The sequence below is a fragment of the Ranitomeya variabilis genome, unplaced genomic scaffold, assembly GCF_051348905.1.
Source record: "Ranitomeya variabilis isolate aRanVar5 unplaced genomic scaffold, aRanVar5.hap1 Scaffold_138, whole genome shotgun sequence".
Taxonomy (NCBI): Eukaryota; Metazoa; Chordata; class Amphibia; order Anura; family Dendrobatidae; genus Ranitomeya; species Ranitomeya variabilis.
This window is the reverse complement of record NW_027507951.1, coordinates 18,402-45,132: the sequence shown is the minus strand read 5'-3', so window position 1 is coordinate 45,132 and position 26,731 is coordinate 18,402. Positions and strand designations below refer to the sequence as shown.

Here is a 26,731-nt window from a genome sequence, read left to right as displayed (position 1 = left end):
TTATTTTGTTTTTCTTACTTGTAACTGATGAAGGTCTAATTTTGACCGAAACGTTTTCTGTTTACTTCCTCGTGAACAACATTAAATACTGTTATTGATCGTATCAAGTTCAGTGCCAAGTATTTGGACATATATTTATGATGTGGGAACCTACTCTGGCACCTTCTATAGTTGTGCACACGTCACCTCATTATGGCAGCTAATATCGTCGTGCCTGGAGGCACATGGCAGTGATGTCATACACCATGGTGGGCATACCGATGTCAGCTGCCAGCGCTTGAGCCGGCTGAAAAAGAGGACACTGCACATCATGGGAATTAGGGTGGTGGTGGTAAGAATTTTTTTTTTTTTAGTCGAACAGAACAGAGCTTATTACCCAGGAAGGGGCCCATGATGAGGCACGTTACTCCAGGATGGGGGCACATTAGCCTGGAAGGAGGGAGACCAGGATGGGGCACAATACCCCAGAAAGGCGACCAGGATGGGGCAAATTACTTGAGGAATGGGATTAGGATGGGACACATACTGCAGGAAGGGGACTAGGGGAACAGCTGATCACTTTGTGTCACACCCAAATTGATCTGATGTTTCTGACCTATCCTAAGAATAGGCCATCAATCAGGGCCGGACTGGGACTAAAATTCAGCCCTGGCATTTGAAGTTACACAGGCCCACTTGTCACATGGTGACTGTATAATATCTTTGTACACTTGTAGGCAGGGCCGGTTTTAGGCAAAGTGGGGCCCTAGGCAAAGTTTAAAATGGGTCCCCAAATGCTAACATATTGCACATCACACAGAAGCCTTTCTGTTGTATTTACGTGCGCTGAGTTCAGGCCGCTAAACGAGTTTGATCGACAATACTGAAGTTGTTCAACGCTTGTTTCCCGGCCTCTTTCCACCAGCTGAGGAATAATGATGAGACAGAACGATCACTAATAGATCACCATACAGTATCATGTTTTCAGCAGCACATCTACAGTTTACACTGGCAATGTGCTGCTGACAACAAGGCTTTTTGTTCCAGCAAAAACAATCCGAATATGCAGCATTTTACTTGTTTAGTAAAATACATCCCATAGTCCTCCATATATTATAATGTGCTCCATAGTCCTCCATATAGTATAATACACTCCCTATAGTCCTCCATATATTAAAATACACTGCTCAGTCCTCCACATAGTATAATACACTCCTCATAGTCCTCCATATAGCATAATACAATCCTCATAGTCCTCCATATAGCATAATACAATCCTCATAGTGCTCCATATAGTATAATGCACCGCCACAGTCATCCATGTAGTACAATTCACTTCCCATAGTATAATGCACCCCATAGTTCTTCATATAGTATAACGTATTCCCCATAGTCCTCGATACAGTATAATGCAGCCCACATATAGTATAATGCAGCCACCCCAGAGTATAATGCAGCCACCCCAGAGTATAATGCAGCCACCCCACAGAGTATAATGCAGCCACCCCAGAGTATGTAGCCCCCCATAGAATATAATGCAGCCCCCCATAGTATATAACGCAGCCTCCCCCATAGAATATAATATACCCCCACAATAGTATATAACACAGCCACATAGTACATAACATGGCCTCCCCCATAGAATATAATATACTCCCCATAGTATATAGCAAAGCCCGCATATTATATAGCACAAACCGCATAGTATACAGCACAGCCTGCATACTATAGCACAGCTCGCGTAGTAGATAACACAGCCCACACAGCAGTATTCAGCACAGACCACACAGTAGTATACAGCACAGACCACACAGTAGTATACAGCACAGCCCACGTAGAAGTATACAGCACAGTCCACACAGTAGTATACAACACAGCCCACAGAGTAATATATACAGCACAGCCCACAAAGTAATATATACAGCACAGCCCACAAAGTAATATATACAGCACAGCCCACAGAGAACTATATACAGCACAGCCCACAGAGAACTATATACAGCACAGCCCACAGAGAACTATATACAGCACAGCCCACAGAGAACTATATAAAGCACAGCCCAGAGTACTATATACAGCACAGCCCAGAGTACTATATACAGCACAGCCCAGAGTACTATATACAGCACAGCCCAGAGAGTACTATATAAAGCACAGCCCACAGAGTACTATATACAGCACAGCCCACAGAGTACTATATACAGCACAGCCCACAGAGAACTATATACAGCACACAGTAGTATACAGCACAGCCCACAGAGAACTATATACAGCCCACAGTAGTATACAGCACAGAGCACAGCCCACAGAGAACTATATACAGCACAGAGCACAGCCCACAGAGAACTATATACAGCCCACAGTAGCATACAGCACAGAGCACAGCCCACAGATAACTATATACAGCCCACAGTAGTATACAGCACAGAGCACAGCCCACAGAGAACAATATACAGCACAGAGCACAGCCCACAGAGAACTATATACAGCCCACAGTAGCATACAGCACAGAGCACAGCCCACAGATAACTATATACAGCCCACAGTAGTATACAGCACAGAGCACAGCCCACAGAGAACTATATACAGCACAGAGCACAGCCCACAGAGAACTATATACAGCCCACAGTAGTATACAGCACAGAGCACAGCCCACAGAGAGCTATATACAGCCCACAGTAGTATACAGCACAGAGCACAGCCCACAGAGAACTATATACAGCCCACAGCAGTATACAGCACAGCCCACAGAGAACTATATACAGCCCACAGCAACAAAGGGGTCACCTTTCTTAAAGTTTACCCTGGACGGGTTTAGCAGCAACTTAAAGAACAAACAGTAACTATTTACATTTTCAGGTTTCCGAGGTTTACTCTTGTTCAGGTGGCCTTGGCCCCTGGCTCCCGGCTAATGTCGCGCCAGTGTCACTGGTGGGTCTTCCCGGTGCAGTCAGACCGCTTGATGCCTGAACCTGAAGACGGATCCTAGCTGCCAGCTCAGTTGCTGCAATGACATGTGCGGTGGCAATGTTGGTAAGCTCTGCTACATTTGGTTCAATCACAGCTGAAGTAGTAGATGACACTCTCTCAGGTCCATGTCGGCGAACGTTACGGGCACACCCTTCCTGGGCACTCCGATGGCGGGTATCTCCTGACCGTACAGGCTTCAGACCCTGGTTCACGGCTGATGCGGCGGGGGTTTGTCCCATCTCTTTCCAGTCTTTCCATTGGGAAATCAGGCACTGTTTATATTGCTCCCAAGTGAGCACGGCAATGGCGTGACCTCTTCTCCAAACCCCATTCGGCTCAATCCGGGGGGCCTCCCACCGGAGAATCACTCCCTCCGAGCTCACATCTAGGAACTCTCCCATTGCGGTCGGTGGCGGGGATACCAGACCCTTCATTACTTCGAGGGATGATGCCACCATTCCCGCCATCAAGAGGCAGCTACTGTTGCGAGGGGGGTCGGTCGCGGGAGCGGGATCGAGCGGGGAGGCAGGGGTATCTTCCGTACCTACACCTGATGTGGTTCCACCGATATCGATCTGATCCATTGACGAGAACGCTGGAGTCGGCCGCAGCCCGGACCGCGGCTCTTCCAATGCGGCCCCCGAACGCTGCTCCGCTCGCTGTGGTTCCTCCTCCACGGACTCCAAGGTCAGGGTTGGTGGACTCAGCTCTGCTATCCGTTCCAGGAGTTTCAGGTCCTCCGGCTGCAGGGGACATAAGTCCGTCTCCGGTGAAGAGGGGCAAGCCGGAGTCGCATCTTCCTCGCTCAGGCACTTGCTGTTCATCATCGCTGCCTGATAGTCGGTGGCAGTGCATACACCTAACTCCGCCATTTCTCCGAGGTCGGGCTTCTCCATCTCCTGCTTCCCGCCGTTGCAAATCAGGAGGTTGTCTTCTGCTTTGGGGCAGGTCATCTCCTTGCAGCCCGAAGCGCAGAGGGCGGTATCCATTTCTCGCGCCATTCTGGTAGTCTCCTCCCATAGCACACCCTCCTTCTTCTCCAAAGTAGCAATGGCGGCGGCTTTTGGCGGGAACTTCTATTGGTCAATGGTAGCACACAGTCTCTCAATAAAGCTACAGTTCATGCACAACAAATCACAGTCTCTAGGCACACATGACCTGATTCTTCAGGCTTAAGTAGATCCTGTTCGTGACGCCAAGATTTGGAGCGCCCCCACACCGCCGCAGGGCCGAGGGGTACCCGGAGCCGGGCCTCGGGGATCTCAGTCCTGGGGTTGTCACGGTGGCTAGACCCGGTCCGTGGCCCTGTCTGTCAGTGGGGGACGTCCGTTGCAAATAGGTACTGTTAACGGTGGTATAGCGGTGCAGTTGTGGGGTGCAGGTCGCGGTAAATAACGAGGACACCAGGTTGCAGTCTCTTTACCTCTTTACTGGAGATCTCTCGGTCCTCAGTCCAGAATCCGGTCCACCAGGCTGCGCAAGTCCGGCCGGTCCAATGGCACTTCCAGAGTTCTCCTCACAAGTGGAAATCAGTGCCTTCCTTCTTAGCGCTTTGTGTTGTAGTCCTTCCCTGCTGTGCTTACGGAAAGTACCCCACAACTGTTGTGTCTGTTTCTTAAGTTCCCTCACAACTCGATTAACTGATCTTCTGCTAATCTTCCGTCCCTTCCTGATGTTACAGTAAGAACGGCACCCGTTTGTCAGGTAGGCCTGGAGTTCTTCCGGGACCCTAGAGACGCCCCTCTCCCGCAATTGCCCCCCAAGACTTCATAGGTGATATGTGGTAGACAGCCCGCCTGAGACTGACTGTCCTGCCGCTGTTTGGAGTATGGCTTAAAGCTATATCTTATTCCACTCCCTCGGCGTTCCGGCCACCGGTAATGCGCCTCAGCAAGGTGCTGCCTCTTTCAACAAAACCCCTGCTGGTGTTCTCCTTCTGCTTGATCTCGTTTCTCACTCAGCACAATCTATCTCGCTTCTAATCCTTTCTTAGGGCACCGCCGCTATTCTGAGCAGGCACGGTCCCGTTACGTTCTTTCAATGCCAAGCCTCTGCCAGGATCCCACCCCTGGCAGAGACCCTACTGTCTCTTCCTCCACAACACCCTCTCTCACTAGGTGTTGCTTCGTTCAATCCAGTCAGCTTTCTCTACTAACTTCCTGCCTGACCCCCAGTTTACCCACTATGGTGGGGAGTGGCCTAATGAATAGCACCCTTAGCTCCCCCCGGAGGCCCAGCTGTGAAACATATTGGTGTCTGTGATACCTGATTGGAGGAACTCCTTCAGTGCCATCGAACGCACCATGGCTCCCCTTAGTGGCGGAGCCACAGTACTGCAACGACCAGGACTCTGGGGCGCTGCACTCCCCCCTGGTTAAACACAGTACTCCGGGACTGGGAAGAAAACAACAATACAGGTTAGCAAAAAGACATACAAATTTGTTGAGTGCAAAACAATAAGCATACTTGAACAGGCTTCCCTTTATGGGAGGTGAGGACACTTTAACGTTACAAAACATAATCAAATATCATAGCAACAGGCTACAATTAACTCTCATTACCCAACCGGGTATTCTACTAAGTGCAAATGCTGGAACAATAAATTAACATTGCCTTTAAGAAACATACACTCTTAGTTTATCAAAGGCCTTCCTATAATCACATTACAGGGCAAGGTAACTTCACATTCTCCTACTTTGAACCTGCAGGACCGCCTGTCCCTATGGCACCAGACCTACTGCCTCTCCTTTCTTTTACAGGACCGCCCCGTTCAGCCAGGGCCTACTGCCTTTCTCTACTATACATAGTATAGACATAACATTCCTTTCAATTTGAGAGCATGGAGCACACTCTGCTTGGCTCCTATAAGGACTCACTCACTAACCCCTACGGGTCTACTTTCTGTCCTTAGTAACGAACTAACTTTCTATGGGGACGCAGGGTTTACCTTCTATCCTCACCTTCGTTATTACTTCTTTACTTTCAGTTAAACGGAACTCTACATCTACCCCTACGGGCTTTCTGCATCTTTCTCTTCAAAGAACATTATCTAGGTTTCACATTTTAAACAAATTAAACACACATAACTTTTCCATGAAAAACAGTTACATTTCCTTCAAAGCATTATCTTGACATTACTGTTCTAAAACAGTATCACTTTCAAGTTCAATTCTAACCTCCCCTTTAAGAGGAGATCAAGTCTTTCTGAGGTAGCTCTTCTTCTCAGCCTACCAGTCCATGCAAAGGCTCCGGAATGGTATCTTCGCAAAATGTCTTTAAACAAAACCAGTAGGAAGCACCTTTAAGAAGGTGCAAACTATTTACAAGAAAGTTCAAATCATGCACAGTCCATGATTTCGCAGTTTGTGTAACTTTGTGCAAAACTTCAAGAAAACAACAATAGTGACCCCGGGTCAACAAAGGGGTCACCTTTCTTAAAGTTTACCCTGGACGGGTTTAGCAGCAACTTAAAGAACAAACAGTAACTATTTACATTTTCAGGTTTCCGAGGTTTACTCTTGTTCAGGTGGCCTTGGCCCCTGGCTCCCGGCTAATGTCGCGCCAGTGTCACTGGTGGGTCTTCCCGGTGCAGTCAGACCGCTTGATGCCTGAACCTGAAGACGGATCCTAGCTGCCAGCTCAGTTGCTGCAATGACATGTGCGGTGGCAATGTTGGTAAGCTCTGCTACATTTGGTTCAATCACAGCTGAAGTAGTAGATGACACTCTCTCAGGTCCACGTCGGCGAACGTTACGGGCACACCCTTCCTGGGCACTCCGATGGCGGGTATCTCCTGACCGTACAGGCTTCAGACCCTGGTTCACGGCTGATGCGGCGGGGGTTTGTCCCATCTCTTTCCAGTCTTTCCATTGGGAAATCAGGCACTGTTTATATTGCTCCCAAGTGAGCACGGCAATGGCGTGACCTCTTCTCCAAACCCCATTCGGCTCAATCCGGGGGGCCTCCCACCGGAGAATCACTCCCTCCGAGCTCACATCTAGGAACTCTCCCATTGCGGTCGGTGGCGGGGATACCAGACCCTTCATTACTTCGAGGGATGATGCCACCATTCCCGCCATCAAGAGGCAGCTACTGTTGCGAGGGGGGTCGGTCGCGGGAGCGGTATCGAGCGGGGAGGCAGGGGTATCTTCCGTACCTACACCTGATGTGGTTCCACCGATATCGATCTGATCCATTGACGAGAACGCTGGAGTCGGCCGCAGCCCGGACCGCGGCTCTTCCAATGCGGCCCCCGAACGCTGCTCCGCTCGCTGTGGTTCCTCCTCCACGGACTCCAAGGTCAGGGTTGGTGGACTCAGCTCTGCTATCCGTTCCAGGAGTTTCAGGTCCTCCGGCTGCAGGGGACATAAGTCCGTCTCCGGTGAAGAGGGGCAAGCCGGAGTCGCATCTTCCTCGCTCAGGCACTTGCTGTTCATCATCGCTGCCTGATAGTCGGTGGCAGTGCATACACCTAACTCCGCCATTTCTCCGAGGTCGGGCTTCTCCATCTCCTGCTTCCCGCCGTTGCAAATCAGGAGGTTGTCTTCTGCTTTGGGGCAGGTCATCTCCTTGCAGCCCGAAGCGCAGAGGGCGGTATCCATTTCTCGCGCCATTCTGGTAGTCTCCTCCCATAGCACACCCTCCTTCTTCTCCAAAGTAGCAATGGCGGCGGCTTTTGGCGGGAACTTCTATTGGTCAATGGTAGCACACAGTCTCTCAATAAAGCTACAGTTCATGCACAACAAATCACAGTCTCTAGGCACACATGACCTGATTCTTCAGGCTTAAGTAGATCTTGTTCGTGACGCCAAGATTTGGAGCGCCCCCACACCGCCGCAGGGCCGAGGGGTACCCGGAGCCGGGCCTCGGGGATCTCAGTCCTGGGGTTGTCACGGTGGCTAGACCCGGTCCGTGGCCCTGTCTGTCAGTGGGGGACGTCCGTTGCAAATAGGTACTGTTAACGGTGGTATAGCGGTGCAGTTGTGGGGTGCAGGTCGCGGTAAATAACGAGGACACCAGGTTGCAGTCTCTTTACCTCTTTACTGGAGATCTCTCGGTCCTCAGTCCAGAATCCGGTCCACCAGGCTGCGCAAGTCCGGCCGGTCCAATGGCACTTCCAGAGTTCTCCTCACAAGTGGAAATCAGTGCCTTCCTTCTTAGCGCTTTGTGTTGTAGTCCTTCCCTGCTGTGCTTACGGAAAGTACCCCACAACTGTTGTGTCTGTTTCTTAAGTTCCCTCACAACTCGATTAACTGATCTTCTGCTAATCTTCCGTCCCTTCCTGATGTTACAGTAAGAACGGCACCCGTTTGTCAGGTAGGCCTGGAGTTCTTCCGGGACCCTAGAGACGCCCCTCTCCCGCAATTGCCCCCCAAGACTTCATAGGTGATATGTGGTAGACAGCCCGCCTGAGACTGACTGTCCTGCCGCTGTTTGGAGTATGGCTTAAAGCTATATCTTATTCCACTCCCTCGGCGTTCCGGCCACCGGTAATGCGCCTCAGCAAGGTGCTGCCTCTTTCAACAAAACCCCTGCTGGTGTTCTCCTTCTGCTTGATCTCGTTTCTCACTCAGCACAATCTATCTCGCTTCTAATCCTTTCTTAGGGCACCGCCGCTATTCTGAGCAGGCACGGTCCCGTTACGTTCTTTCAATGCCAAGCCTCTGCCAGGATCCCACCCCTGGCAGAGACCCTACTGTCTCTTCCTCCACAACACCCTCTCTCACTAGGTGTTGCTTCGTTCAATCCAGTCAGCTTTCTCTACTAACTTCCTGCCTGACCCCCAGTTTACCCACTATGGTGGGGAGTGGCCTAATGAATAGCACCCTTAGCTCCCCCCGGAGGCCCAGCTGTGAAACATATTGGTGTCTGTGATACCTGATTGGAGGAACTCCTTCAGTGCCATCGAACGCACCATGGCTCCCCTTAGTGGCGGAGCCACAGTACTGCAACAACCAGGACTCTGGGGCGCTGCATATACAGCACAGAGCACAGCCCACAGAGAGCTATATACAGCCCACAGCAGTATACAGCACAGAGCACAGCCCACAGAGAACTATATACAGCCCACAGTAGTATACAGCACAGAGCACAGCCCACAGAGAACTATATACAGCCCACAGCAGTATACAGCACAGAGCACAGCCCACAGAGAACTATATACAGCCCACAGCAGTATACAGCACAGAGCACAGCCCACAGAGAACTATATACAGCACAGAGCAGTATACAGCACAGAGCACAGCCCACAGAGAACTATATACAGCCCACAGCAGTATACAGCACAGAGCACAGCCCACAGAGAACTATATACAGCCCACAGCAGTATACAGCACAGAGCACAGCCCACAGAGAACTATATACAGCCCACAGCAGTATACAGCACAGAGCACAGCCCAGAGAACTATATACAGCCCACAGCAGTATACAGCACAGAGCACAGCCCACAGAGAACTATATACAGCCCACAGCAGTATACAGCAGAGAGCACAGCCCACAGAGAACTATATATAGCACAGAGCATACAGTAGTATACAGCACAGAGCACAGCCCACAGAGAGCTATATACAGCCCACAGCAGTATACAGCACAGAGCACAGCCCACAGAGAACTATATACAGCCCACAGTAGTATACAGCACAGAGCACAGCCCACAGAGAACTGTATACAGCCCACAGCAGTATACAGCACAGAGCACAGCCCACAGAGAACTATATACAGCCCACAGCAGTATACAGCACAGAGCACAGCCCACAGAGAACTATATACAGCCCACAGCAGTATACAGCACAGAGCACAGCCCACAGAGAACTATATACAGCCCACAGCAGTATACAGCACAGAGCACAGCCCACAGAGAACTATATACAGCCCACAGCAGTATACAGCACAGAGCACAGCCCACAGAGAACTATATACAGCCCACAGTAGTATACAGCACAGAGCACAGCCCACAGAGAACTATATACAGCCCACAGTAGTATACAGCACAGAGCACAGCCCACAGAGAGCTATATACAGCCCACAGCAGTATACAGCAGAGCACAGCCCACAGAGAACTATATATAGCACACAGCAGTATACAGCACAGAGCACAGCCCACAGAGAACTATATACAGCCCACAGTAGTATACAGCACAGAGCACAGCCCACAGAGAGCTATATACAGCCCACAGCAGTATACAGCACAGAGCACAGCCCACAGAGAACTATATACAGCCCACAGCAGTATACAGCACAGAGCACAGCCCACAGAGAACTATATACAGCCCACAGCAGTATACAGCACAGAGCACAGCCCACAGAGAGCTATATACAGCCCACAGTAGTATACAGCACAGAGCACAGCCCACAGAGAACTATATACAGCCCACAGCAGTATACAGCACAGAGCACAGCCCACAGAGAGCTATATACAGCCCACAGCAGTATACAGCACAGAGCACAGCCCACAGAGAACTATATACAGCCCACAGCAGTATACAGCACAGAGCACAGCCCACAGAGAGCTATATACAGCCCACAGTAGTATACAGCACAGAGCACAGCCCACAGAGAACTATATACAGCCCACAGCAGTATACAGCACAGAGCACAGCCCACAGAGAACTATATACAGCCCACAGCAGTATACAGCACAGAGCACAGCCCACAGAGAACTATATACAGCCCACAGCAGTATACAGCACAGAGCACAGCCCACAGAGAACTATATACAGCCCACAGCAGTATACAGCACAGAGCACAGCCCACAGAGAACTATATACAGCCCACAGCAGTATACAGCACAGAGCACAGCCCACAGAGAACTATATACAGCCCACATCTCTTCTCTTCCTCCCCTCACCTCCTCCGAGAATGGCCCCACAGTCCAGAAAAAAAAAAAACTCTCCTCACCTCTCCTCGTGCCCAGCGTTGCTTCCTGGTTCCTGCTCCTGTCTCAGCAGCTGCAGTCTGCCCGGGACACAGCAGGTGCGCGATGATATGACATCATCGCGCACCCGCAGTGTCAGAGGCAGAGCGGGGAATGATGGGAGAGGAGCGTCTGTAGACGCTCTCTCCTCCATCATTGCATTCAACTGTACCGGCGTCTATACGCCCGTATAGTTGGATGCGACGGCGGGGGCGGCGGATTGAGCGGCCCACCACTGGCACCGGCCCTTCTGGCATTTGCCAGAAGTGCCCTATGGCCAGTCCGGCCCTGCCATCAATATAAAGTACATAACCTCTTTAAGTGTGATCGCTACCCCTATACCAACTAATGATAGATACCTCCCTCACTTATAATTATGTACTCTGAAAGTTATGTAAGAAATTGTACAGTAAAAAGTCACAACCAGACATATTGATGGTAAATATTATTTAATTTTATAAATTGTTTGCAATTAATAGAATTTATGGTAACATCCGAATCTGGAGCTTCAGCTGTTATCAGCATCACTGCACGTGATGGAATCGGTGACTCAATGAAGCAGATGAGGAATCTGTGGATCATTATGGAAATGATCTGTAACTTCTGCAGATTTCTGTGAAGAGAAGACACCAAGTTATTACATCTCATCAGTAGATTCCTAATAAAAAGTAACTAAATATGAGCTGGAGACTAAAAGAAAGAAATTCTAATATCTACTTACATGGAGTGCAGGTCGTTCTGATCTAATTCCTCAATGTTCTCCAGACTTGGATCTTCCTTCTATAAAAAGGAGAAAACAACAATTAATTCTATATTGCATGTAATGTGATGATCATTATTGGGTGGAGAGAGAAGAGGGAATGAGGTAACTTACCATTAGCTGTTTTGGGATTTCCATGTTCACAAAACCCTTCATGCCTGGTGAGATAGTGACCAAAGCTGATGGCAAACTACAGAGAGACCAGAACAGCGGGAAGATAAAGGTGATTTATGTGCAAAATAATACACATTTCTGTGAAGAGAAAATGACAAATTATTACATGACATCAATAGATTCCCAGTAAAAAGTTAATAATCTGTGGAAAATAAAAGAAAACAAATTCTAATATCTACTTACATAAAGTACAAGTCATTTTGATCTCATTCCTCAATGTTCTCCAGACTTGGATCATCCTTCTGTGAAAAGAACAATTATTTATATGTTACATGTGACATAGATATCATGGGACAGAGGGAATGAGAGATGACTTACCGTCTGGTGTTTATGGGATGTTCATAGCCCTTCATGCTTGGTGAGATGTTGACCAAAGCTGATGTTAAACTAAGGCAAGACCAGAAATTCAGGAAAATTAAAAGTGAGGGTTTTTTTTTACAGCCTTCAAAGGAATGTAGTTTTAATATATGCACAGGTCCCTTACCTGGGCTGGAATTCAGTATGGTCTCTTCCACTTTCTGCACCATGGACATAGCTTTCTTCCTAAAGCCTTGTGATTCCATTTTGGTGCATCATTGGAAGACGTGGTTACGGCACAGGGGGCACAGAGGGTTGGAGCGGAGCCATCTAGAAATACATCCCTGATGGAAGCTGTGGTCACATGGAAGGACTATGACCTGCTCTCCAATCTCATATTGGGTCATACAGATGACACATGACTGGGTCTCCTCCTCTGGGGTTATATCCCTTGTTGGGAGAATTATATTTACTCTGCTGCCAACAGGAATCGCCACCGCCACCTGTGGCACTGGTGGTGTAATCACACCCACTTCCTGTTGTTGAATAGATGGGAGGGGACGGTCACCACCCCTGCTGCTCTCTCCTGTTGTTCTGGAGGGCTCCGCAGGGGCTGGCCTTAGAGGAGAGCGGCTTCTTTCTCTTCTCTCTTCCTGTCCCCTACGAGTTGGAGGATCTCGGGTCGTTCTCCTTCTCCTCTCAGTGACAGCATTGCTGTCTCTCTGATGTCCATCACTGGTAGAAGGTCTTTCCTGATCTCTTTGATGAGACCGTAACCTATGGACAATTATGGCCTGACCTATAAATGAATGAGAATTTATCAGAATTTTTCCCAATGTTAGCAAACACTTTTGGGCTATAGTGATGGATCTATCTGCTGCTGTGGTGTTTAGGGAAAGGGGAACCCTTCGAAGAACTGACATTATTTTGGACTTCGTAAACCTGCACTGTCTATCCTGAAATGTGACCCATCATACCCCAGGTATATTTCCTCCCAAGAGAGCCCTATAGGGTGGGAATATTGTCTGTCTCCCCCAAATATCACTTACCTTGGTTTTCTGGTCGGCGCAGCCATGCGTCATTGTCAGCAATCAGCTGACGCAGCTCCCGGGCACTCATGACAAAGTTACCTGAAGCTGGCTGATCGAATATTGGAGAACTAAGCTCTCCGGTGGCACCGGTGTTATTGTGCTCTGATCAAAGATCAAAAAGAATCAATGGAAGTAATCACCAGATGTGTAACACAAACTAGTTCGCTCTTCCACAGCCAAAGTGAAGTGTCCGCAAAAGCATCAACTCTAGAAATGGCACTGATGTCACGGCGCTCAGACATTACATACCCTCAGGACATTCCATGAGGCCATTATGACATCATAATTCTGAGTGACCCCCTAGTCCTGAGCATAATATTGTGACATCAGAGCAGCTGGGCCGCCATGTTTGCTGCCAACTGGTGAGTGAGGCAGAGAATGGGGAACAGAAATATCCCATCTGTTTAATATAGTAGAAATGTATATATCTGGGTTGGAAAAGATTGAAAAATCAGTTTTCTCCTTGTTTGTAAATAGTGGATTTTATAAACAGATTATGTCCTCTGCTGTAAATTATAAGAATGTAATGTTTTTCTTTATCATTTATTGTTGTGGGTGATACATTATTGCTAAACAATACACAACTCAGCAGCTGCCTACCGGACTGTCAGGGAAATGATTACCACAGGTTATAAATAAGTGAAAATAAAATAAATAATAGAGGCTAAAGCATACAAATAATTATAATAAAAAATTAAAAAAAAGACTTCCGTTTTTTTATTTTTATGTACCACCGTGGCCATATTACATGACATACATGTGTCCATATCACTCAGTTATCTCACATCCACAAAAGTACAGTATGTATTACAACAGGACCAGGCAGGTTTCTTCCTATCTGGCAAATTCCCTGTGGACACCTCGGGTGGGCTGGTCAGTGGGACACATGCCTGATGCAGAGTTACAGAGGGAGATGGTGAAATTACCCTCCCAAAGATCTGAACTGATTTATCTTCTTAAAACCTCATTCAGACATCCGTGATTTTTCTCATGTATAAAACCATAGAGATTGAGGTTTTAGCAGAAGAAATGTTTAAATATTTATTTCTGCCATGATTTCCATTACTTACATTTTTCTTTTTTGCATTTTCAGTTTTCCCTTCCTTCCTAAAATCCACAACTTTTTATTTTTCAACAACTTTTTTAATTTTCCATCCACCTTCCATTTTACATAGCAACAAAGTAACATAGTAACATAGTTAGCAAGGCCGAAAAAAGACATTTGTCCATCCAGTTCAGCCTATATTCGGTCAGAATAAATCCCCAGATCTACGTCCTTCTAAAGAACCAAATAACTGTAAGATACAATATTGTTAACACTCTAGGAAGACATCCAGGCCTCTCTTGAACCACTCGATTGAGTTCACCATCACCACGTCCTCAGGCAAGGAATTCCAGATTCTCACTGCCCTAACAGTAAAGGATCCTCTATGTTGGTGGAAAAACCTTCTCTCCTCCAGACGCAGAGAATGCCCCCTTGTGACCGTCACATTCCTTGGTATAAACAGATCCTCGGAGAGATATTTGTATTGTCCCCTTATATACTTATACATGGTTATTAGATCGCCCCTCAGTCGTCTTTTTTCCAGACTAAATAACACAGGTCTGAGACTAAAAAGCTGTTTAATTATTTTCATCTAATTTCCATGTATTTTGGTGTGCTGAAAACGAAAAAAATATTGCAAAAAATCCTGGACGTCAGGATTTGCCACAAAATGCAAAATTCTCTTCAAATTAGTATATTTTTCTCAATTTTTGGTATTTTTTTATCTTAGGGTTTTGAAAGTCAAAATTACGATTAATTAATTCACATCAATGCATTGAAGATATGCAATGCCAAAAAAATATAACTTTCAAAGAAAAGAATTTTCAGAGTGAACTAATTAAACCAGCATCAACATGTTGCAAGCTGAACGAACAGGCTCTGACATGCTCGGGCTTGATTCGATTGTTTTATCTTGGTTCTCGCCTGTTCACACTTTTTCATCTCAGTTCATGTTAGTGCAGCGCCCCAGAGTCCTGGTCGTTGCAGTACTGTGGCTCCGCCGCTAAGGGGGGCTATGGTACGTCTGATGGCACTGAAGGAGTTCATCTGACCAGGTATCACAGACACCAATACATTTCACAGCCGGGCCTCCAGAGGGAGCTAAGGGTTCTATTCATTAGGACACTCCTCACATACTGGTAAAACTGGGGGTCAGGCAGGAAGTTAGGAAGAAAGCTGACTGGGTTGGAACCAGGCAACACCTTGTGGCAGAGGGTGTTGTGGGGAAAGATTCGGTAGGGTCCCTGTCAGGGGTGGGATCCTGACAGAGGCCTGGCTACAAGAAAGAACGTCACGGGACCGTGCCTGCTCAGCATAGCGGCGGTGCCCTAAGAAAGGAACAGAAGCGAGATATATTGTGCTGGGTGAGAAACGAGATCAAAGCAAGAGGAGAAATACCAGTAGGAGTCGTGCTGTAAGACCGAGGCAACATCCTACTGAGGCGCACAACCGGCGGCCGGAACGCCGAGGAAGTATTTATATATCTAGCTCCAAGCAATACTTCAAACCAACGGCAGGACAGTCAGTCTCAGGCGGGCTATCTCACATACATCACCTATGAAGACATGGGGGGCGCACTAGGAGAGGGGCGACTCTAGGGTCCCGGAAGAGCTCCGAGCCTACTCGTCATACAGGTGCCGTCCTAACCAGAACATCAGGGAGGGACGGAGGAGAAGAACATCATCCGAACGAGTTGTGAGGGAACATCAGAAACAGACACAACAGTTGTGGGGTACTATCCCGTAAGCACAGCAGGGGAGGACCACAACACATAGCGCTAGCGGGAAGGCACAGATTTCCACCTGCAAAGAGAACTCTGGAGGTGCCATTGGGCTGGCCGGACTTGCGTAGCCTGGTGAACCGTATTCCGGACTGAGGACCCAGAGATCTTCAGTAAAGAGGTAAAGAGACTGCAACCTGGTGTCCTCGTTATTTACTGCACCACCACCACTACCATCATCCATCATATCTATCACTGTACGCCCCTCGGCAGGGTCACGGACCGGGCCTAGCCACCGTGACAACCCCAGAGCAGAGACTCAGAGGCCCGGTACCGGGTACCCCTCGGCCCTGCGGCAGTGGGGGCGCTACATTAGCTCGTCATATTCAACCGTGTTTCCCAAAATTAGCACTATGGCTCAGCGGAAGAGTATTAATTCGCCTGACAGTTTCTGTTACATTTGTGGTGAATATACAGTGTTGAAGCAACAGCTGAATATTACAAACTTTGTGAAAAAAGTATACTTCGCTTATTTCGGACTAAAGCTTGGAGATCAAGATAAAGCTTGGGCGCCTCATAAAGTGTGCAAACGGTGTGTTGAGGACCTCCGAAATTGATTCAAGGGTAAAAAAAAAGCTTTCCATTATGGGATTCCTATGGTATGATGAGAGCAAAGGAACCATAGTGACGATTGTTACTTTTGTTCATGCAATGCGAAAGGGTATAATTCAAAATGGAAGCATTCCATTTCATACCCCAATATTCACTCAGCAATTCGTCCCATCCCCCATGGCACAGATATACCAGTACCCAAGGCCCCTGCTACCTTGGAAGAGATAACTAGCTCCGATGAAGGTGGAGTCATACCTGAACCAGATGATGAATCAAGTTCTGACTTTGAAGATGATACAAGACCAAAATTGTTTTCCCAGGAGGAGATGAATGATTTGGTAAGAGACTTGAATCTTCTCAAATATGCCGCTGAGTTACTCGGATCAAGGCTCAAAAGCAAGAATTTATTGTTGCCAGGAGTGTCTTTTTCATGGTTCAGACATCGTGAAAACGAGTTTGTTCCTTACTTTGCCCAGGAAGATAAGTTGGTTTATTGCATCGATGTCGAAGGTTTGATGGTTCAATTCAAAATCCAATATGATTCAGCGCAATGGCGTCTTTTTATAGATTCTTCAAAAAGAAGTCTCAAATCATAGTAACATAGTAACATAGTTAGTAAGGCCGAAAAAAGACATTTGTCCATCCAGTTCAGCCTATATTCCATCATAATAAATCCCCAGATCTACGTCCTTCTACAGAACCTAATAATTGTATGATACAATATTGTTCTGCTCCAGGAAGACATCCAGGCCTCTCTTGAACCCCTCGACTGAGTTCGCCATCACCACCTCCTCAGGCAAGCAATTCCAGATTCTCACTGCCCTAACAGTAAAGAATCCTCTTCTATGTTGGTGGAAAAACCTTCTCTCCTCCAGACGCAAAGAATGCCCCCTTGTGCCCGTCACCTTCCTTGGTATAAACAGATCCTCAGCGAGATATTTGTATTGTCCCCTTATATACTTATACATGGTTATTAGATCGCCCCTCAGTCGTCTTTTTTCTAGACTAAATAATCCTAATTTCGCTAATCTATCTGGGTATTGTAGTTCTCCCATCCCCTTTATTAATTTTGTTGCCCTCCTTTGTACTCTCTCTAGTTCCATTATATCCTTCCTGAGCACCGGTGCCCAAAACTGGACACAGTACTCCATGTGCGGTCTAACTAGGGATTTGTACAAAGGCAGTATAATGCTCTCATCATGTGTATCCAGACCTCTTTTAATGCACCCCATGATCCTGTTTGCCTTGGCAGCTGCTGCCTGGCACTGGCTGCTCCAGGTAAGTTTATCATTAACTAGGATCCCCAAGTCCTTCTCCCTGTCAGATTTACCCAGTGGTTTCCCGTTCAGTGTGTAATGGTGATATTGATTCCTTCTTCCCATGTGTATAACCTTACATTTATCATTGTTAAACCTCATCTGCCACCTTTCAGCCCAAGTTTCCAACTTATCCAGATCCATCTGTAGCAGAATACTATTTTCTCTTGTATTGACTGCTTTACATAGTTTTGTATCATCTGCAAATATCAATATTTTACTGTGTAAACCTTCTACCAGATCATTAATGAATATGTTGAAGAGAACAGGTCCCAATACCGACCCCTGCGGTACCCCACTGGTTACAGCGACCCAGTTAGAGACTATACCATTTATAACCACCCTCTGCTTTCTATCACTAAGCCAGTTACTAACCCATTTACACACATTTTCCCCCAAACCAAGCATTCTCATTTTGTGTACCAACCTCTTGTGCGGCACGGTATCAAACGCTTTGGAAAAATCGAGATATACCACGTCCAATGACTCACCGTGGTCCAGCCTATAGCTTACCTCTTCATAAAAACTGATTAGATTGGTTTGACAGGAGCGATTTCTCATAAACCCATGCTGATATGGAGTTAAACAGTTATTCTCATTGAGATAATCCAGAATAACATCCTTCAGAAACCCTTCAAATATTTTACCAACAGTAGAGGTTAGACTTACTGGCCTATAATTTCCAGGTTCACTTTTAGAGCCCTTTTTGAATATTGGCACCACATTTGCTATGCGCCAGTCCTGCGGAACAGACCCCGTCGCTATAGAGTCCCTAAAAATAAGAAATAATGGTTTATCTATTACATTACTTAGTTCTCTTAGTACTCGTGGGTGTATGCCATCCGGACCCGGAGATTTATCTATTTTAATCTTATTTAGCCGGTTTCGCACCTCTTCTTGTGTTAGATTGGTGACCCTTAATATAGGGTTTTCATTGTTTCTTGGGATTTCACCTAGCATTTCATTTTCCACCGTGAATACCGTGGAGAAGAAGGTGTTTAATATGTTAGCCTTTTCCTGGTCATCTACAACCATTCTTTCCTCACTATTTTTTAAGGGGCCTACATTTTCAGTTTTTATTCTTTTACTATTGATATAGTTGAAGAACAGTTTGGGATTAGTTTTACTCTCCTTAGCAATGTGCTTCTCTGTTTCCTTTTTGGCAGCTTTAATTAGTTTTTTGGATAAAGTATTTTTCTCCCTATAGTTTTTTAGAGCTTCAATGGTGCCATCCTGCTTTAGTAGTGCAAATGCTTTCTTTTTACTGTTAATTGCCTGTCTTACTTCTTTGTTTAGCCACATTGGGTTTTTCCTATTTCTAGTCCTTTTATTCCCACAAGGTATAAACCGCTTACAGTGCCTATTTAGGATGTTCTTAAACATTTTCCATTTATTATCTGTATTCTTATTTCTGAGGATATTGTCCCAGTCTACCAGATTAAGGGCATCTCTAAGCTGGTCAAACTTTGCCTTCCTAAAGTTCAGTGTTTTTGTGACTCCCTGACAAGTCCCCCTAGTGAAAGACAGGTGAAACTGTACAATATTGTGGTCGCTGTTTCCTAGATGCCCGACCACCTGCAGATTTGTTATTCTGTCAGGTCTATTAGATAGTATTAGGTCTAAAAGTGCTGCTCCTCTGGTTGGATTCTGCACCAATTGTGAAAGATAATTTTTCTTGGTTATTAGCAGAAACCTGTTGCCTTTATGGGTTTCACAGGTTTCTGTTTCCCAGTTAATATCCGGGTAGTTAAAGTCCCCCATAACCAGGACCTCATTATGGGTTGCAGCTTCATCTATCTGCTTTAGAAGTAGACTTTCCATGATTTCTGTTATATTTGGGGGTTTGTAACAGACCCCAATGAGAATTTTGTTACCATTTTTCCCTCCATGAATTTCGACCCATATGGACTCGACATCCTCATTCCCTTCGCTAATATCTTCCCTTAAAGTGGACTTTAGACAAGACTTTACATAGAGACAAACCCCTCCTCCTCTCCGATTTTTACGATCCTTTCTAAACAGACTGTAACCCTGTAAGTTAACTGCCCAGTCATAGCTTTCATCTAACCATGTCTCGGTTATTCCCACTATGTCAAAGTTACCTGTAGATATTTCTGCTTCTAGTTCTTCCATCTTGTTTGTCAGGCTTCTGGCGTTTGCGAGCATGCAGTTTAGAGGATTTTGTTTTGTTCCAATCTCCTCGCTGTGGATTGTTTGAGAAATGTTCTTACCTCCCTTCTGAGTATGTTTTCCTGGGTCTTCTTTGTTCGAGTCTAATGTTTTTCTTCCCGTCCCCTCTTCTTCTAGTTTAACGCCCTCCTGATGAGTGTAGCGAGTCTGCTGGCGAATGTGTGTTTCCCAGGTTTGTTGAGGTGTAGTCCGTCTCTGGCGAGGAGTCCATCATACAAGTAATTCACACCGTGGTCCAGGAATCCAAATCCTTGTTGTCTGCACCATCGTCTTAGCCAGTTGTTCGCATCAAGGATCCTGTTCCATCTCCTGGTGCCATGCCCGTCTACTGGAAGGATAGAAGAAAAAACTACCTGTGCATCCAGTTCCTTTACTTTCTTCCCCAACTCTTCAAAGTCCTTGCAGATTGTCGGTAGGTCCTTCCTTGCCGTGTCATTGGTGCCAACATGTATCAGAAGAAATGGGTGGACGTCCTTGGAGCTGAAGAGCTTTGGTATCCTATCGGTCACATCCTTGATCATTGCACCTGGAAGGCAGCATACTTCTCTTGCGGTTATGTCCGGTCTGCAGATGGCTGCTTCTGTGCCTCTCAGTAGTGAGTCTCCCACCACCACCACTCTTCGTTGCTTCTTGGCTGTACTTTTTGCTGTCACTTGTTGCTGTGTACCCTTTTCTTTTTTGCTTGCTGGTAGTGCTTCATCCTTAGGTGTGCGATCTTCATCCTCTACAAAGATTTGATATCGGTTCTTCAGTTGTGTGGTTGGTGATTTCTCCATGGTCTTCTTGCTTCTTTTGGTCACATGCTTCCACTCATCTGCTTTTGGAGGTTCTCTGACACTTTTTTCACCTTCTGTGACCAGTAGAGATGCTTCTGTTCTGTCTAGGAAGTCTTCATTCTCTTTGATGAGTTTCAAAGTTGCTATTCTTTCTTCCAGACCCCGCACCTTTTCTTCTAAAAGGGCCACTAGTCTACACTTCTGACAGGTGAAATTGGATTCTTCTTCTGGTCGATCTGTGAACATGTAGCACATGCTGCAGCTCACCATGTAGGTTGTCACATCTGCCATGTTGCTCCTAGATCCTGCTGACTTGCTGTGTGTTTTCCTTCTTGTGTAATCTATTCAGCCAAGCTTTCTTGCAATAATGTCCTACAGGTAAAAATTTGCACGCCGTAAGGCGCGCGGTTTGGTGATGCTTTCCAAGCAGCTGGTCCGGGCTGTACCCAACGATCTTCTTGCTGAGGGAGACTCTTCGCTTTTCCCAGAAGGCACCTGGAATATGCAAATTATCCTCCTCAAGCTTGAATCCCTGCTTTGGTGATGCTTTCCAAGCAGCTGGTCCCGGCTGTACCCAACGATCTTCTTGCTGAGGGAGACTCTTCGCTTTTCCCAGAAGGCACCTGGAATATGCAAATTATCCTCCTCAAGCTTGAATCCCTGGTTTGGTGATGCTTTCCAAGCAGCTGGTCCGGGCTGTACCCAACGATCTTCTTGCTGAGGGAGACTCTTCGCTTTTCCCAGAAGGCACCTGGAATATGCAAATTATCCTCCTCAAGCTTGAATCCCTGCTTTGGTGATGCTTTCCAAGCAGCTGGTCCCGGCTGTACCCAACGATCTTCTTGCTGAGGGAGACTCTTCGCTTTTCCCAGAAGGCACCTGGAATATGCAAATTATCCTCCTCAAGCTTGAATCCCTGGTTTGGTGATGCTTTCCAAGCAGCTGGTCCGGGCTGTACCCAACGATCTTCTTGCTGAGGGAGACTCTTCGCTTTTCCCAGAAGGCACCTGGAATATGCAAATTATCCTCCTCAAGCTTGAATCCCTGCTTTGGTGATGCTTTCCAAGCAGCTGGTCCCGGCTGTACCCAACGATCTTCTTGCTGAGGGAGACTCTTCGCTTTTCCCAGAAGGCACCTGGAATATGCAAATTATCCTCCTCAAGCTTGAATCCCTGGTTTGGTGATGCTTTCCAAGCAGCTGGTCCGGGCTGTACCCAACGATCTTCTTGCTGAGGGAGACTCTTCGCTTTTCCCAGAAGGCACCTGGAATATGCAAATTATCCTCCTCAAGCTTGAATCCCTGCTTTGGTGATGCTTTCCAAGCAGCTGGTCCCGGCTGTACCCAACGATCTTCTTGCTGAGGGAGACTCTTCGCTTTTCCCAGAAGGCACCTGGAATATGCAAATTATCCTCCTCAAGCTTGAATCCCTGGTTTGGTGATGCTTTCCAAGCAGCTGGTCCGGGCTGTACCCAACGATCTTCTTGCTGAGGGAGACTCTTCGCTTTTCCCAGAAGGCACCTGGAATATGCAAATTATCCTCCTCAAGCTTGAATCCCTGGTTTGGTGATGCTTTCCAAGCAGCTGGTCCCGGCTGTACCCAACGATCTTCTTGCTGAGGGAGACTCTTCGCTTTTCCCAGAAGGCACCTGGAATATGCAAATTATCCTCCTCAAGCTTGAATCCCTGGTTTGGTGATGCTTTCCAAGCAGCTGGTCCCGGCTGTACCCAACGATCTTCTTGCTGAGGGAGACTCTTCGCTTTTCCCAGAAGGCACCTGGAATATGCAAATTATCCTCCTCAAGCTTGAAACCCTGGTTTGGTGATGCTTTCCAAGCAGCTGGTCCCGGCTGTACCCAACGATCTTCTTGCTGAGGGAGACTCTTCGCTTTTCCCAGAAGGCACCTGGAATATGCAAATTATCCTCCTCAAGCTTGAATCCCTGGTTTTACTCCACAACGGCGGTTTTAATGCTTCCATCCCTGTAGGTCATTCTGTACACCTCAATGAAACCTACGAGAACTTGGAATTGGCTCTTCGTAAACTTAAATATGAAGACAAAGGTTGGCAAGTGTGCGGGGATTTGAAAGTCTTGTGCATGCTGCTCGGGCAACAAGCTGGGTATACCAAATACCCTTGTTTTCTGTGTCTATTGGACAGTCGAGACCGACAAATTCACTGGATCAAGAAGAATTGGCAGCCGAGGGTGCTCACAGTTGGTGAAAAAAATGTCCTCCGAGAAACTTTGGTTCCTCCCCATAAAGTTCTTCTACCACCTCTCCACATAAATTGGGATTGATGAAGCAATACATAAAATCACTTCCTTAAGATGGAGAATGCTTCAAATACTTGGTCACCAAGTTTCCAGACCTCTCGGAGGCAAAATTGAAGGCAGGTGTGTTCATCGGACCAGACATTAGAAGGCTTATAGCTGATCAAGAGTTTATCAATACCATGACGCATCCTCAAAAAGAAGGGTGGTTTGCATTTAAAGAGGTCGTAGAGAAATTTTGTAGGCAATAACAAAGACCCTGACTACAAAAAAATCGTCGGACGAATGCTGAAAGCATTTCAAGCTTTAGGTTGCCTGATGAGTTTGAAAGTGCATTTCCTCCATTCCCACCTTGACAGCTTTCCTGAAAATTTGGGAGCTGTGAGTGAAGAGCAAGGTGAACGATTCCACCAGGACATTAAAGAGATGGAAAGAAGATACCAGGGAAGATGGAGCATTGCAATGATGGCAGACTACTGTTGGACGCTTCAGAGAGACATTCCAGATGCTACTCACAAGCGTAAATGTACCAAGAGAAGCCTCACAGGGAAGAAGAATCGATTTTAGTGTGTGTTAGTGAGCTCATTGCAGTTAAAAAATGATTTTCATGAAACATTTGTAATAAAAAATTAATTTTATGAGTCTATTTTCATTTATTTTGAGGTATTGTCTCATTTAACATAGTTACTTAAATTGTCAGAAAACGTGATGTCCTATGACAAAACGGAGGTCATTTTCGGATTAAGGGCACTTAAAAACATGAAGATTACGTGGAATAACCAAAACAGCTCTTGAAAATTTTTTTTTGCAGACCTGTGTAATTAACCACTGAGTTTGATGTCAGCTGACATAAAACAGCTGACCTGACATCAACCCCAAAACTATTACTCCACTAGCCAACGCACCAAGGCAAGTGGGAAGAGCCAAAGCTAAGAGCCAGAATTGGTGCATCTAATGGAGGTGCCATTTCTGGGGTGGCTGGGGTCTGGTGTTATTAGTCTGGGAAGGGACCAATATCCATGGCCCATTCCCAGTCTATTAATATCAGCCTGCAGCTTTCTGTTTTGCCTTTGCTGGTTATTAAAATAGGGAGACCGCACATAATTTTTTTGGTGTGTCCCCCTTTTTAATAACCAGTAAAGGCTACGCAGACAGCTGTGAGCTTATATTAATAGGAAGACTTTAAGTCCATCTAGTTCAACCCATAGCCTAACCTAACAAGCCCTAACATGTTGATCCAGAAGAAGGCAAAAAAAACCATGTGGCAAAGAGTAAGATCCACATTGGGGAAAAAAATTCCTTCCCGACTCCACATACGGCAATCAGACTAGTTCCCTGGATCAACGCCCTATCAAGGAATCTAGTATATACAGTTGTAGCCAAAAGTATTGACACCCCTGCAATTCTGTCAGATAATACTCAGTTTCTTCCTGAAAATGATTGCAATCACAAATTCTTTGGTAGTATTATCTTCATTTAATTTGTCTTAAATGAAAAAAATACAAAAGAGAATGAAGCAAAAAGCAAAACATTGATCATTTCACACAAAACTCCAAAAATGGGCCAGACAAAAGTATTGGCACCCTCAGCCTATTACTTGGTTGCACAACCTTTAGCCAAAATAACTGTGACCAACTTGGTTGCACAACCTTTAGCCAAAATAACTGTGACCAACTGCTTCCGGTAACCATCAATGAGTTTCTTACAATGCTCTGCTGGAATTTTAGACCATTCTTCTTTGGCAAACTGCTCCAGGTCCCTGATATTTGAAGGGTGCCTTCTCCAAACTGCCATTTTTAGATCTCTCCACAGGTGTTCTATGGGATTCAGGTCTGGACTCATTGCTGGCCACCTTAGAAGTCTCCAGTGCTTTCTCTCAAACCTTTTTCTAGTGCTTTTTGAAGTGTGTTTTGGGTTATTGTCCTGCTGGAAGACCCATGACCTCTGAGGGAGAGGGTATCTGATGTGACACAGGTTATCATTATATCAGGCCTCCTGATGAGCCTAGGCAGGCGAAACGCATTGAGGCGAAAAATTTTAAATGGCGAATGGTGAACTACAGCTGGTGCATCACTAGATGAATATCGATGTTTTTTTATATATACTGTATCTCAGCGGATAATGTTGATTTGATTTGACATCGGGACCGGAGTCTCTTGTAGGAGATACTTATCTTTGGTTCATGTGCCTGAGTAAAGGAAGTGGGGGTTCCCATATTGGCAAATGCACATGGAAAACGTAGTTGGACTAGCCCCTAATATAGTTTTAAGGTGTGGACTATTTATGGTATATGTATTATATTCACATCTATTGGAATAATATTGCTCACAGCTAAAGTAGTCATCACCTATTTTATATATCATATTTCGCCATATGTGTTCATATTGATTTTATGTGTATTGGGGACCTAGCTTTTCCCTAGCAAAGGTGTTCTGTGTATAGTTACAGAGGTTCATTTAGTCCGTGGGTAGAGGCTCTCACTAGTGGCTACAGGGTGCATTGGGGCCAGTAGGGCTAGCCATCGTGGAACGGGGGCGCTACAATGTTCCGCCCTAGGGCGTCTACCTCCGCAGCCAGGTAGGGGTCAGGTGTAGGAGCCTCAGCAAGGGTGTCTAGATACCCCCAATAAGTCTTGAGCAGTTTTTGAGCACTTTGGTTTTCTTTTTGTGTGTGTTTTGTCACTATAGGTAGCAGATTTTGCCTTGTTTTTAATAATAAAGAATATTTTTATATGTAGGGTAGATTTATGATTTTGACTTGGGACACCCAGCTTTCTCACACTGGGCCCTACATTATGCTGCAAAATTTGTTGGTAGTCTTCAGACTTCATAATGCCATGCACACGGTCAAGCAGTCCAGTGCCAGAGGCAGCAAAGCAACCCCAAAACATCAGGGAACCTCCGCCATGTTTGACTGTAGGGACCGTGTTCTTTTCTTTGAATGCCTCTTTTTTTTCTCCTGTAAACTCTATGTTGATGCCTTTGCCCAAAAAGCTCTACTTTTGTCTCATCTGACCAGAGAACATTCTTCCAAAACGTTTTAGGCTATGTTCACACAATGCGGTCTTCGCTGCGGATCCGCAGCGGATTTGCAGCTGCGGATCCGCAGACGTTTTCCATGCAGGGTACAGTACAATGTTACCCTATGGAAAACGAAATCCGCTGTGCCCACTATCCTTTTTTCGGCTTGAAAATCAGCGCGGATTTTCAGCGGAAAAAAAAAAGTAGCATGTCAATTCTTTCTGCGGATTCCGCAGCGGGTTTCCACCTGCACCAATAGGAAAATGCAGCTGGAAACCCGCAGTGGAATCCGCAGTAGAAAAAGGACTGAAAACCGCAGTGAAAACCACCGCAGGTTTTGCACTGCGGTTTTCACAAATCAGGACCTGAAAAATCCGCAGCGAAAAAAGGATCGTGTGAACAAGCCCTTAGGCTTTTTCAGGTGAGTTTTGGCAAACTCCAGCCTGGCTTTTTTATGTCTCGGGGTAAGAAGTGGGGTCTTCCTGGGTCTCTTACCATACAGTTCCTTTTCATTCAGACGCTGACGGATAGTACGGGTTGACACTGTTGTACCCTTGGACTGCAGGGCAGCTTGAACTTGTTTGGATGTTAGTCGAAGT

At 46.3% G+C, this 26,731-nt stretch overlaps 1 long non-coding RNA gene across 1 annotated transcript; it reads right to left on the bottom strand.

Annotated features, from left to right (window-relative positions):
* Window positions 1-11,217: 11,217 nt before the first annotated feature.
* Window positions 11,218-13,069, bottom strand: LOC143789242 (uncharacterized). The gene is made up of 3 exons (XR_013219033.1): window positions 11,979-13,069; window positions 11,736-11,873; window positions 11,218-11,641 (listed from the first exon to the last, which is right to left on the bottom strand). It is a non-coding gene; the product is annotated as an uncharacterized LOC143789242 (long non-coding RNA).
* Between the last annotated feature and the right edge of the window lie 13,662 nt (window positions 13,070-26,731).